Source organism: Triticum urartu, chromosome 4A (assembly GCF_056163025.1).
Source record: "Triticum urartu cultivar PI428250 chromosome 4A, HENAU_Tu73, whole genome shotgun sequence".
NCBI classification, from domain to species: Eukaryota; Viridiplantae; Streptophyta; class Magnoliopsida; order Poales; family Poaceae; genus Triticum; species Triticum urartu.
Window position 1 is genome coordinate 169,859,693 of NC_141876.1, and position 12,684 is coordinate 169,872,376.

The window sequence follows — 12,684 nt, forward strand, 5'->3', positions numbered from 1 at the left end:
GCTTTTGAGCTTGAGCCAATCCTTTGTCCTTAGCATTTCGAGGGTTCCACTTTCACATCCATGCCATGCCAATCATTGAGCTTTCCTGAAATAATCATCTTGGAATAGCATTAGCTCAATGAGCTATATGTTGTTATGAATTACCAAAACCACCTAGGGATAGTTGCACTTTCAACGCGCCACTAGGTCCGGCCCAAGCGGCTTGGGGATGATGCAGCCCGAGGGGCGCCCCAGGCAAGGTAAGCTAAAGACATAAACAAGGAAAGATGCATGCCACAAGGACAGACCCATGCGGCCTGGGAATAATGCAGCCCCCTGGGCGCTCCCAGCTAAATGAACTTGGAAAATGTCACCTGGTTTCGTTGATGAAGGGGTGTTGAGGTAGCTGAAGGTACGCGGCGAAGGGGTTGCCCCTCACGGGCCACCGGGGCCCTGAGCCTCGGGAGGCTCTGGGGGTCCCGGCGGTTCCTTGTGGACCGTCTCCATCTCCGACAGGACTGCGTGGTGCCTGGCCTCCTGACCCGCCATGACGCTCCGCAGGTTGCGCTGGAAGGCAGCGGCCACGCTCGGCAGGCCGAACGGCATGCGAACGTAGCTGTGAGGTGGACCTTCGCAGCGCCCGACACACGAAGGCCAGAAGCGCTCCTGAGATGCGGCTCAGTTGAGCCCTGGTATGTCGATGCAGATGCACAGCTCACCACCCTCGCCTGGGTGGGGAGCAGCGCCAGGTAAGCGGCGGTCGCTGCGTATTGCTCTTGCTTCCTGAAGCTCCTGAGATACTTTGGTGATGAACTCCTGAGCACCAGGCGCTCCTTGCCCACTGTCCACCTGAAGGAGACGTGCCATGAAACACGCCTCCAAGTGGTGCCCGAGCGCCTCCCTCGTGACATTGGAGAGGTCTGAAGCCCTCCAAAAGAGAGCCCCTGAGCCCTGCGATAGAGAGAGGCGCCCCAGGCGCGGGCGCTGATCCTGACGAGGTGCCACCCACGGTGTTGCCCTCCTGAGGTACGGCATGGAGTTGCTACTTCTTCTTCTTGGGGACGACCTCAGGAGGGTACTGAGCAGCATTGTTGCCAGGGTCTTCAATTGATGCTGCTTGGAAGGCCCGCTCGAGGGAGCACACCGCATCTCTTTCTTCGCAGGGGACTGTGATGATCCCGCTGCTTCCTGGCATCTTGAGGACGTTGTAGCCGTGGTGCGCTACAGCCATGAACTTGGCCAGGGCCGGATACCCGAGGATGGCATTGTATGGCAGACGGATGTGGGCGACGTCGAAGTCGATGAGCTCAGTGTGGTAGTTGTTGCGCTGTCCGAAGGTGACTGGGAGGCGGACCTGGCCGATCGGCATGGTGGAGCAGTCGGTCACTCCTGAGAAAGGCTTGGTGGGCTGAAGCTGATCATACAGCACTTGGAGGCTGTCGAACGTCTCGATGGACAGGACGTTGAGCCCTGCGCCATCGTCGATGAGGGTCTTGGGGACTTGCACGTTGCTGATGACGGGTGAACAAAGCATCAGGAGGACGCCGGCAGTAGCCGCGCACTTGAGCTGGTCTGCTGAGCTAAACGTGATGGCGCACTGGGACCACCTGAGCGGGCGCGTGGCCTCGAGCTTGGGGAGGACTGCGTTCACCTCGTGAGCAAACTGCTTAAAGATACGCTGCGAGGTTGGGGCTTGAGCTCCGCCCAAGATGCAGGCGATGGCATGCGGCTCCTGCAAGCCCCCAGCTCCCTCGTCTTGGTGGTGGTCGTCATTCCTTCTTGGTGGTGGCGGCAGTGGAGGGAGACCGGCGTTGCCCTAAGGACGATCCTCACGAGGCTGATCCCTCCAGGCGCCCTCGCGAGGCTGATCCTGCCAGTGGTCCTCACGAGGCCGGTCGCGCCACTCCTAGCGCGGGCCATGGTCAACCCAGCGTCCGCCACCACGTCCTCCTCCTCGGTCGTAGCCCCGGTCGTTCTGCTCAGGGCGTCGACCGAAGTGTCCTTCTCGAATAGCTCTGAGCTCTTAACAGTCGTTGGTGTTGTGGCTATGCAGGTTATGGAAGGCGTAGAACGGTCGGCTGCTCTTGGATGACTCGAGCTGGTCCCTCCCGCGCTTTGTGTCCGGCTCCGCCGCGAGCACGGCTGCTCCCTTGCGCTTCACGTCTTTGGCCTTGTCTTTCTTCTCCTCCGGGTCCGCAGCCGGGAGCTCGAGGAGGGAGAGGCGCCCCTCCTCAGCTCTTGCGCACTTGGTCGCCAGGTTGAACAGCTCCAGAGATGTGCACAACTCCTCATGGATGGCAAGCTCCTCCTTCATCTTGACGCCGCGGATGCCATCGGAGAACGCAGAGATGATGGCCTCGTACGTCACCTTGGGGATCTTGAGGCGAACGTTGTTGAAGTGCTGGATGTACTTCTAGAGAGTCTCTCCTGGTTGTTGCTTGACGTGACGCAGGTCACCCGCAGCCGGTGGGCGGTCGCGAGTGCCCTGGAAGTTGGCAACGAAACGGTCGCGCATCTCATCCCAGGAGGAGATCGAGCCTGGAGGCAGATCTAGGAGCCAGGAGCGGGCACCATCCTTGAGAGCCATGGGAAACCAGTTCACCACGACTTTCTCGTTGCCGTTGGCTGCCTTGATGCTCAGCTCGTAGAGCTACAGGAACTCCGCGGGGTTGGGGGTGTCGTCATAGTGAGGTGGCAGATCTGGCTTGAACTTGCCCGGCCAAGCGACCTACGTAGCTCAGGGGTGAAGGCGTGGCAGCCTGCCGTGGTCATCGGGACTCTGCGCTGGTGTAGAACTTGTCCTTGATGGGGTCCGCGCACCGCCGCCGCAGGTGGCACGCGGTTTTGCCGTGGTGGTGCAGGGAGCGCGGGGGCGTTTTCTCGCGGCCGAGGGACTTCTTGGCAGCTTCTTTCTTCTTGCGCGGGCGCTAGATGAGGCAGGCCGCGCGCTTGGGCGCAAAGACTCCATCTTGGGGCAGAGGTGGTGGAGGCTATCGGCGTTCTGGGAACGGGGGTCCCCAGACTTGCCTACATGCGGCCCGCGGCGTGGCTGAGCCAGCAGGCCGTACGACCCGTCTTCACCAACAAAGCACCCAAGACCCTCGCGAGGGGCCAAGCCTCGCGAGGCGGACGATGCAAGACCTCCTCTGGAGTGGCCTAGCTAGGCAGGCTCACGAGGAGCGGAGATATCAAGGCAGGGCAAACCTCACGAGGCTCTCGTGACGTGAGCCATGATGATCGGCACCAGGCGAGCGCCAGGCGGGCGCCAGTGCGATAGCGTCCTCGTTTCCTCTTTGGTGCAAAGCGGGCAAGCACAGCCGCGGAGTACCGATGCATCAGGCAAAGGTTGCCATTTCGGTTCAACAAGACCAAGACCATGGACTGCAAGACGGAGGTCACCGTGGAGCCCGCGACACCACCAGAATTTTGTGCAGGCGAAGACTACTTTTGTCAGGATAGCTTGTACTAGCTGTCCCCCTTCAAATTAGCCCGCCATTGTTGGCTCCCTTCCCGCTCGATATTTGGGAAGGGGACCAGGGCCTCTATAAATAGGACTAGCCACCACAGTGGAGGCGGGATCACCTCATCTGAGCGAGAGGGAGACATCATCTTAGCTAGAGGAGAGAGACCACCCCCCCACACACAAGCTCACCGAGCTCAAGAACGCCTCAACCTCAGGAGGCCGTTCGTCCCTTGTATTGTTCATCATCATCCCAAGAGGCAATCCACCACCACACTGGAGTAGGGTATTACACCACAACGGTGGCCCGAACCAGTATAAACCCCGTGTCCCTCTATGTTGCGAGTTCATCGAGTTCGTCCGCAAGATCTTAGCGAGCTAGAGCATAGATCGGTTGGAGGGAAAGACTTCGCGCACCCCAGTGTTCGAACCTTAAGGGTTTGTCGGAACCCCACATCCCGACATTTGGCGCGCCAGGTAGGGGTGCGCCGTAGCTTCCCTTCCATCAGTTCGTCACTCCGTCGCTCCGTCGTCTCTATGTCGGACGCTCGCCGTGCTCAAGCTGAGCGTCGGGCCGCCCTCGCCACCCGCGTCGCTCAGACGGCTCCCGTCGGCGGGCCGCCTCATCGTTCTCCATCCCCCGCCGCCAACGCTGCCTCCGGCCCGGTGGGAAACGAGTAGCAGGCGACCTCGCAACATCCTTCGGTGCGGCAGGACGGCCGCACCGCTACTCCATCACTCACCCCTACTGGCTCTTCGTGTCACGCGCACCGCGCTCCCATGGAGGCACGGGCCGCGCTCATCGCGGCGAACGAGCTCCTACGTTACCGCCCCGTCGACGACATCTATGAGGAGTGGCTCGACCGCGTCGCCGAGCTCGTCCGTGCCGCGGGGGGCTCTCTGGCGCCGTCCCACTCTCTGCCTCCCCCTCCGCAGGCCGCGAGCGACGGGGCTCGTGGCGTGCCTCCACCGCCTCGACCCCAAGACGGTGCCTTGGCACCAAGGCATGCGCCTCCGCGGCGTGATCCGCCGCGCCCGGCGCCCGCGCGTGAAGAAAGGAGCTGCCACGAAATCCCGCGGCTGCGAGAAGCTGCACCAGCGCTCCCCACGGCACCTCGTCAAGACCGCGCGCCGCCTGCAGTGGCACACCGCAGACCTCGCCAAGACCAAGCTCCGCCCCTGAAGCGGGCCCCGGCAACCACGGCAGGCTGCCACGCCTTCACCCCTGAGCTGTGTAGCGTTGCTTGGCCAGGCAAGTTCAAGCCAGATCTGCCTCCTCGGTACGACGGCACCGCCGACCCCGCGGAGTTCCTGCAGCTCTATGAGTTGAGCATCGAAGCGGCCAACAGCGACGAAAAAGTCATGGCGAACTGGTTTCCCATGGCACTCAAGGATGGGGCCCGCTCCTGGCTCCTAAACCTGCAGCACGGCTCGATCTCCTCCTGGGACGAGATGCGCGACTGCTTCGTCGCCAACTTCCAGGGCACTCGTGACCGGTCACAGGCGACCTACGCCGCATCAAGCAACAGCCAGGAGAGGCCCTCCAGAAGTACATCCAGCGCTTCAACAGCACCCGCCTCAAGATCCCCAAGGTCACGGACAAGGCCATCATCTTTGCGTTTTCCGACGGTGTCCGCGATGTCAAGATGAAGGAAGATCTGGCTATCCATGAGGAGCTTTGCACATCTCAGGAGTTGTTCAACCTGGCGACCAGGTGCGCAAGAGCTGAGGAGGGGCGCCTCTCTCTCCTCGAGCTGCCAGCTGGAGGAGTGGAGGAAAAGAAGGCCAAGGCCAAGGACGTGAAGCGCAAAGAAGCAGTGGTGCTCGCAGCAGAGCCCGACACCAAGCGAGGCAGAGATCAGCCCAAGTCATCCAAGAACGGCCGCTCATTCTGCACCTTCCACAACCTGAACACCCACAACACCAGCGACTGTCAAGAGCTCAGAGCCATTCGGGAAGGACGCTTCGGCCGACGCCCCGAGCGCAACGACCGGGGCTACGGCCACGGAGGAGGACGCGAAGGCGGACGCTGGGACGACTGTGGCCCGTGTCAGGAGTGGCGTGACCGGCCTCGTGAGGATCGCTGGCAGGACCAACCTCGCGAGGGTGCCTGGAGGGACCCGCCTCGTGAGGATCGCCCCCAGGTCAACGATGGTCTTCCCCCGTTGCCACCACCAAGGAGGAATGACGACCACCACCAGGACGAGGGGGCTGGGGGCTTCCAGGAGCCACGCGCGGTCGCTTGCATCTTGGGCGGCGCTCAGGCCCCAGCCTCTCAGCGCATCTTCAAACAGTTTGCTCGCGAGGTGAACGCGGCGCTCCCCAAGCTCGAGGCCACGTTCCCGCTCCGGTGGTCCCAATGCGCCATCACCTTCAGCTCGGCCGACCAGCTCAAGTGCACAGCCACCGCTGGCACACTCCCTATGTTGTGCTCCCAAGTCAACAGCAATGTGCAAGTCACCAAGACTCTCATCGACGGCGGCGCAGGGCTCAACGTCCTATCCGCCGACACGTTCGACAACCTCCAAGTGCCCTATGAGCAGCTCCAGCCAACCAAGCCTTTCTCAGGAGTGGCTGACGGTTCCACCACACCAATAGGGCAAGTCCGCCTGCCTGTCACCTTTGGGGAGCGTAAGAATTATCGCACCGAGCTCATCGACTTCGACGTCGCGCACATCCGCCTGCCGTACAATGCCATCCTCGGGTATCCAACCCTGGCCAAGTTCATGGCAGTCACTCACCACGGCTACAACGTCCTCAAGATGCCAGGAAGCGGGGGGATCATCACGGTCCCATGTGAAGAAAGGGATGCGGTGTGCTCCCTTGAGCGTGCCTTCCAAGCCGCGGCAATCGACAACCTTGACAGCAGAAGTGAAGGCCCTCCAGAGACCATCCCCAAGAAGAAGCTACCGCGTCGTGCAGGACCCCAAGAAGATGGCGTTGCGTCAGCAACCTCGTCAGGATCGGTGCCCGCTCCAGGGGAGCCTCCCTCCACCGCATAGGAAAGCGCGCCCGGCGCCCTCCTCAGGCAAGGCTCGGGGGCTCTCTTCTGGAGGGCCTTAGACCTTGCCAATCTCACGAGGGAGGCTCTTGGGCACCACTTGGAAGCGTGCTTCATGGCACGTGTTCCTCAGGAGAGCATGGGGCAAGGTATGCCCACCACCCAGGAGTTCATCACCAAGACCACCCAAGAGCTACAAGACGCAAGAGCCATGCATGGCGACAGCCGCTCACAGAGTGTGGCTCACCACCCAGGCGAGGGTGCTGAGCTACGCGCCTGCGTCGACATCCCAGGGCTCAACAAGGCCGCATCTCAGGAACGCTTCTGGCCATCACGTGCAAGCCGCTGTGAGGGTCCACCACACAGCTTCGTTCGCATGCCCTTCGGCTTGCCGAGCATGGCATCGGCCCATCAGCGCAATGTGCGGCAAGTCCTGGCGGCTCAGGAGGCCAGGTTCCACGCCGTTCTAGAGGAGATGGCGACGGCCTTCAGGGAACCTCCTGAGCTCCCGAAGCCTCCCGAGGCTTAGGGTCCCGGTGGCTCATGAGGAGTCATTCCTTCAACGTGTGGCTTCAGCTGCACCAGCTCTACTTTGTCTACAGACCCAGGTGACATCTTCCAAGTTCATTTAAGCTGGGAGCGCCCCTCGGGCTGCACTATTCCCAAGCCACGTGGGTCCGTCCCTGTGGCATGTATCCCTTCTACTTATGTTTCTAAGCTTACCTCGCTGGGGGCGCCCCTCGGGTTGCATCATCCCCACGCCGCTCAGGCCAGACCAAGTGGCATGTACCTTCCTGCATTTATCCTAGACAATCTGCTCTTCATGCTTAACCTGCCAACTGCTATCACGTGCTCGATCATCACCTCCCTCAGGGCCTCTACACAGGCACGGCGTTGGTGCATGGGTCCGTCCCTGCCACGACCGACAAATCTGAGTGGTCGAGGTCTGGCTCGCGGCATGCGCCATGCACGTCACCTCACCAGGCCCTCAGTGCCTTCACTTCATCCGGACCAACCAGCGGCAGGCAGGCGGCAGTAACGGCAAACCATGCTTCTTCTTATGCCTGTTCACAGGAACCCCGCGGGAAGGATAGCAGGCGGCACCACGAGTCTCCTTTCCTCTCATGTGACTCGCTTGCGTGTTAAAAGGGGGCTCCTGAGCATCGCGACTCAGGAGCTCTTACTGGCTCTCCAGCCCTCACCCCTGGCCTTAACCACGGCATCGGGACTTGGCATACCAGCGGCAGCTGAGCTTGCTTGAGGGCCGGGACCTGAGGACGTAGAGCATTAAGAAGAGCTCAGGAGAAGGAAAACTCACACGGGCCGGCCTATCTATGTCGCGTAAGTTGGCGCGCAGCCCTAACACAACATCAAGAATCACCGCGAAGTCATCAAGATAAGTCTCGCCCTCGGATCGGCAAAATATTTGGGCCTAATAGTCGCTCACACCATGCCGCAACCCCGTTGCGTCCAAGTCATCTTCCTTTCTTTCCTTGCCATGGCCGCTTGGGCGCTAAGGGGGACCTCCTGAGCATCGCGCCTCAGGGGCTCTTACTGGACCTCAGGCCGCGCACCTCCTGGCCTTGACCACGACATCGCGACCTGGCATACCAGCGACGGCTGTAGCCGCCTTGGGACCGGGACCCGTCAGCGTAGAGCAACAAGCTATCACGATGGAAGAAAGGGGAGGTCGGGCCTTAACGGGGCGCGCATCCGTCAAATCTTCATAACAAGGAAAATAGGTACAAGGGCATTGCAGATCCTTACATGCCCCCACGGGGTGATTCATGATTCTTCACAGGAAACAAAAGCTGATGCTAAGGGGGATCCTATCTACATCCTCCCGTGGCGGACGCCATCATCAATAGTGGGCCACGGGAGGCCAGTGCCAACCCCATCCAGATCAGCGGCGGCGGCTGGACGCCACAGCCTTGCCCCGGGCACGGCGAGAGCTCGGGGGGACGTAGCTGTCGTCGCTTGTCTCCGGAGTCTCGTAGAGCTCAGGAGAACTGCTGGACTCCCAAGGGCTGTTGTTGCTAGAGTAGTCGCGGGCGGAGCGCGCATTAGCCTCGCGCTCCTCTCCAGAGCAGCACTCCAGGCGGTGGCCCCCGGCGTCAAAGACCTTGAAGAGAAGCGTGGAGGCGCCGTCGAACTCGAAGTGGATCGCGAGGGCACCCCTCACGCGACAGATCCGTGCAATCTCGCCCCAGCCGCTAGTCATGAAGATTTTGCCAATGGGGACCGCTTCGATCTTCGCTCTGATCGCCGGAGCGCCACAATCGGCATGCTGTAGCCAGAACTCGAGAGGCCCCCTCGGTGGCATCACGTCGGAGAAGAACCGTGGGAAGCGGATCCAGGAGTTCGGAGGCATCGGCGCCCACAGCACCAGCTCACACGAGGAGTCCGTGGTGTGGACGGCCCGCGTTGCCGTGGCGCGGCGACCCCGGGTGCGGCGTGGGTGACGCTGCTCGCCACTTTGTCCTCCTGAGCCTACGGCTTGGGCGTACAGGGGTAGTGAGTACCCCGGTGGAGGCCGCTCGCACAAAGGCCTCGCCACCACCTGCATCGCCGCCTCATCACGATGATGGATCGACCTCTTCTTCGGCGGAAGTGGCTCCGGGGCATCCCGGGGGGCTTTCCCCTCCTCCTCGGGGAGAACCTTCTGATGGGCGCCATTGGAGCAAGCAGTGGAGCAAGCAAGGAAGAGATGGGCAACGGGGGCTCCGCCCTCCTCCCCATTTATAGCAAGAGAAGCCAACCGGCGTCTGCCACGATCGCAGGTGATGATGGTTTCCCTTTCATGTCGCAGGGACTTGTTACAAGAGTTGATCTACCACAAGATCGTAATGGCTAAACCCTAGAAGCCTAGCTTGTATGACTATGGTAATGAATATATCCTTTCCGGACTAACCCCTCCAGTTTATATAGACACCGGGGTGATCTAAGGTTTACATAGAGTCGGTTACATAAGAAGGAATCTTCATAGTCGATCGCCAAGCTTGCCTTCCATGCCAAGGAGAGTCCAATCCGAACACAGGTACAGTCTTCGGCCTTCATATCTTCACAGCCCATCAGTCCGGCCCATGGATAATAGGCCGAACACCCGAGGACCCCTTAGTCCAGGACTCCCTCAGCGGGGATCTAGTTCGGGCGAAATCCCTGGTCGGCCATGGCCGGCCGCATTGACGGCGACGTCTGAGGGCGTCGTTCCCCTCCTTGGAGGCGTCGGTATGGACTGATCCCCTCACTTCCCCTTCCCCTAGGTCTCCCGGGCGAAAGCCCTAACTTTGTTGAGCGGCGACGGCGCTCACAGCGCCGTTCCCTTCTTGAAGGCGCCGCTTTGGGAACCTTGGGGCTGGGTGGCGCTTGTGGGTGGTGGGCGACGGCAGTGGTGCGGCCCTATCCTAGCATGGATCTGTGTCCGTTGCTTGGAGATGGACTCGCATAGGTGGAGGTCGTCGTTCGGCGTCATGGTGGCATCAATGGCGGAAGCACCTGCCAAGGTTGGCACCTCAATCTGCTCTGAAGATGGACCACTGGAAGATGGCGGCGGCGACACATGTGAGTGCGTTGGACCGGTTTGTGCCCCGGACCTGGTATGTGGCTCGGTCGGGGCCTCCGGCTTTAGATGTTAGGCTTAGGTCAGAGGTCTGGATATTTGGCCCAGCTTGCACACATTCATCATATGGATTGGAGTAGCGGCAGATGTTGCCAAGATGGCGGATTCAGGCATATTGATGTGCTACTTTGTAAGGTCCTCGAGAATAATCAATAAAATGGCCGCATGCATTTCCCGGATGCAGAGGCCGGGGATCATCCTTCTTTTCTAAAAAAACACGAACGTCTGCTAAACATCAAGGTGTTATCCTCCGTATGTAATTTATCAGCACATGTTATTCGAGAACAGTTACTCTGGTCTGTGGTATTTTTTCGCAGGACCATCATTCATTATAAAGATGTCGCAAAAGGGCGTGCGCCAATATTATTTTTGCACTAGCGCTTGTCTGTGCCGTGCTGCTCAACGGATGTATGCACAAATCGCCTCCGCTACATCAACACACGTGACTGACTCGTCGTCCGCGCCCGCGGCCGTGTTGTTTCCAACGCTGCGACCGAGTCTCCCGTCTGAGCCGGCTTACAACGCCACGGTCGACTCTCCCGTCAGCACCAGATCGACTCATCTGTCTGCTCCCGCGGCCGACTCGCCCGTGATTGATTTCAATTTCACCGTAGTGATCATTAACTCCGCGGCGGATAATTTCCGGCCTAACGTATCAGGTGAAATCCATCTAGTATATTACATATTGATTTTTTTAAAGAGCAATTACTCTGACTTGCAAACTCTTTAATGCAGGACAAGTTGTCTACTGCAAAAGTGATCATCATGTCACGGAGTTTGTTGCATGACTCATACCAGGAGTATACAACAAGTATTGCGAGGATCGTCAACTCGCCTCAAACTTCTGGTTTACATAAATTTCAGCATTCCGTTGTTCAAATTATCCGGCGCTTTATATCACGGCCAAGAATGAAGAATCTCAAGCCAACTCCTCGAGTCGTCTTAAGACTCGGGGGCCACACAGACATGACGCAAGCAAATGTTGCCAGTCTCAGCAATATCCAAGAACCCCGGGTTATTGGAGGGAAAAATAACCCGGTCCCGGAGGCTACTGCCACATTGGTGCAAATTTAAAGACCGTTAGAAAATTTCCGGCTTAAAAAATATCGAGCAATCAGAAAGTTCTGGCTCAAAAGAAAGTTTCCGCGTTATCAGAAAATATTCCGGTTCAAAATTCGGCTCAAGGGAAATCTGTCTCTCACAAAGTTTTGAGCTCTCAATATCCGGTTTAACATCCGGTTCAAGAAGAATCCATCTCTCGCAAGTTCGAGTCCTCAGAAAAAATTAAAGATTGCCAAAGAGAACTTGCTGCCATGATGCACGGTTCAAACATAGGTATCATGCCTTATTGGCTTATCACATTATTGGTTACTTGAGGGCTTCCTGCTCAATGAGCATAGCTATTCACACCCTCTTGATCCGGTTTTCAAGCCGTCTCATAAGGTCACTTGGGGGCTTCCTGCTCAATGAGCATAGCTATTCACACCCTCTTGATCCGGCTTTCAAGCCGACTCATTGGTCATTTGGGGGCTTCCTGCGCACCGAGCATAGCTGTTCACACCCTCTTGATCCGATATCCAAGCCGTCTCATAAGGTCACTTGGGGGCTTCCTGCTCACCGAGCATAGCTGTTCACACCCTCTTGATCCGTTTCCAAGCCGAATTTGAGTTAAACCTGCCTGTTTGCAAGATGCTACTCCGCCAGGTGACCCGCCGAACTCTTGACAGTTACTCTTTTCAATAAGACCCTGAAGTAGTCAAGGTTAAAATGGCGGCCTTTGTCACGAGAGAGACGGCTTATAGAGAGCTAGGATAAACTCACCTGCTGTCGTAGTCTCTCCGCTATGTGGCCCATTTGTACTCTTAATAGTTACTCTTTTCAATAAGATCCTGAACTAGTTAAGGTTAAACGACGGATTTATGTCACGTGAGAGCCGGCTTACGGGATAAAATCTAAAACATTTCAAAAAACAAAATAGAGCTAGCCTCTTCTGGTCATGTCTTCAAAGCCGACATTTTTATACTCTATCATCATATGCATACATCATCATACATTGCGTCATCATTGCATCATCATAGCATGCATCATATATGCATGGATATACTGGTTTATATTGCAGGGACCGGTTTTCAAACCGAGTTTATATTATTCAAATCTTTAATAGCCAACATGGCTGGATTTTTATTTTGATTATCAATAACTGGTATTATGATTGAGGTTTTCAAAGCCGCTTCAGAGCAATGGCTATTATTTCTTCATCCAAGAGTATTAGTTCACAACAGAGAGCATGGTTCAATATTGATATGCAAAGGCTTTCAGCAACTTCATCCGGACAATGGATATGGTTTTATTTAGTCCTGAGTCGTTGCAGGCATACGGTCCGGCACTTGGGGGCTACATTATTCAAATCAAGGTTATATCAAGTATGCAAGTCCCATGTCATTGCAAGAATGCACCATGGTACTTGGGGGCTAATGTAAGATCATTTTTAATTCGCCTCATTGAAGACCCGACCCATCACATAGTGATGAGCCGGCCCTTGGGGGCTACTAATTTCTCATTTCAAAGTCCACATAATAAGATTTACAAAGCCCCTACTCATTATTGCATAATGACCCGGCACTT